We start from the raw sequence: 2,374 nt of genomic DNA on the forward strand, positions 1-2,374 counted from the left end.
GTGTTTGAAAATGCAGTGCTATCATGTCACCAATTTTTTGATGTACAGCTTGAGATTTTGGGTCATTTAATCCCAAGATCTAGTTCTCTGAAGTGACTCTGAAATACTTAGTTGTTTCATTGTTGAACTAGAATTAGCTTGCTCCACTGTCTGGTCCTTTGACTTCTCCTGCTCTTTCTCCTTTTTTAAAACTCACGATACAATTCGAAGTGTTTCTTCAGGTGAGCTTTTAAATTAGTGGTAGTGTAGGTTTTAGTTGAGCTCCCACCTCTAGATACATCCTCCTTACAGTGATTACAACGAGCGTACTTTGTATTGTCACACAAAGTAAAAAAACTCCAAACAACAGACTTCTTTCCTCCTGCAACCGCCATTTTTAATTATTGATCACATGGAAGTTTGCTAAACTGCGCATGCGCAAACACGTGTCGTATCGGCTAAAAATTAAACAGATACCGATATGGCTCATTGGACCTTAATAGTGGCCAAAAACCGATAACCGGTCCGATAATCGGTGCATCTCTAGTTATAAGTGATAGTGGCAAAGGAATAGCCCTCAATACTACATAAAAAACCAGCCCAGGAACTGCCACCACTGGGACCAGAAGGCCTTGCCGACTACCAATTATCAGCCACCCTCATCAAGTAGAAGTGGTTACAGCAAAAGACCCCCACTTGGTCCTCAATCAGATCCTAGTACTGGTAGCAGTTGCAACATTCAACGATCCAGTGGAATTAGTAAATACAAAAATTATATTATTCTAAATTATTAAGCATATACAATAACAGAATTGAATGGATATGGGGATGGTGAAAAGCTTCCTGTAGTTGTGTACATCTTCCCAACTGTACCAAGTAATGCCGATCAAATATGGCAGTACTGTGATGGTAATATACCAGCACAAGTATATTCTAGTACGAGCCTAAAAAATATTTGTGCCAATTAATGTATGATTACTTTACATTCACATTATACTTACTTCTGTATCTACTACATAATAAACTTGAGTTATGATTACAGGACTCAACTATCACTGAACTGAAATTCAGCACAAATCACATGACTATAATAATAATAGTAATAATATTAATAAATATAATTTTGATAATTATTATAATAAATACTAATAATAATAATAGTAATAATAATAATAATAAATAATAATACCTAATTGCAATTGATCACCCTTCGGTCAACCATACAACACTATCACCAACATGTGCATCCCAATAGCCGATCATCTATCTATGCACAAAATGGCTGCTCTTCGTCCCCATCACCCATACCTTATTTTATATATTAACACTAATTTCAAACACATTATAACTACCTGAAGTATTGAGCATAACTAGTATCATGTGATAGAGCCTCTAAATGATCCTCTTTCCCGACTAAATCAGCAAGTAAGTGAGACAGCATTTCCAGCACCTTCTTTTAGTGCCTAAAGACCCCTTAACTCGATCAAGCCTAACTTGAACTGGTCCTTGTCCTCTTTGAGAGTAAAATGTAACTCAATTTGGTACCAAAATCCCTCTCTGCCTGTGTTTTTCCTTGAAGAAGCAACATCATCTAGAGCAGACATTCTTACACGTGAAAAAAACGGAAGCCACCATGCCCAGGGTACCGCCTTTTATACTGCACCTTCTTGTTTAAGCAATAAAAGTCATTTCCTGTTCTGTCAGAATGAAGTGATGTAGGGCAGTGCACCAGACCCAAACCCCACCATCCAAATGTCGAAAAGGGGTTGGGTCTGGCTATGCGAGACTAGCTTCACTTTGGTGTGCAACTAATCAGTCGAGCCGCACCCTACGGGAAAACCTCTTCGTTAAGAAGTTTTGTTTGCACAAGTGCAGAGGTGGATCTAGGATTAAATTTTTGAGGGGCCATAATGATATGGGTGGAGTAATTAGTGGGTGTGGTCAACTAGGCCTGCAAGATTTCATTTGGGAAGTCAAAATTTTGAAGATTAGGCCTCTTAAATGAGCTCCTTTGTGGTTTACAGACTGTTTACACAGTCAAGTACTGTAGCTGTTTCACAGTTTACATAGATAAAACTAATTTTATACTTGATCAGAAAAATTTTTTGGGGGGGCCTGGCCCCCCAGGCCCCCCTAGATACGCCCCTGCACGAGTGACTCCCACGCATAGCTATTTTAATGAAATCTTGACTATACTTTTAAAAATAATATTCATTACACAGCCATGAATTCACTCTTAAGATTTTATACTCAATTGGGCAATATAATTTAGTAGGTGGATTCAAAGTATAACAATGTGGTTTTGTGTGGAAGCCCTGAAATTCTTCAGTAAGTAAATTATATAAATTGATATTACAAACCTAGCCCATCATAATAGAGTAAAAGAAAGTACTCT

This window comes from Amphimedon queenslandica, unplaced genomic scaffold, assembly GCF_000090795.2.
Source record: "Amphimedon queenslandica unplaced genomic scaffold, v1.1 AMPQUscaffold_13503, whole genome shotgun sequence".
Lineage (NCBI taxonomy): Eukaryota > Metazoa > Porifera > Demospongiae > Haplosclerida > Niphatidae > Amphimedon > Amphimedon queenslandica.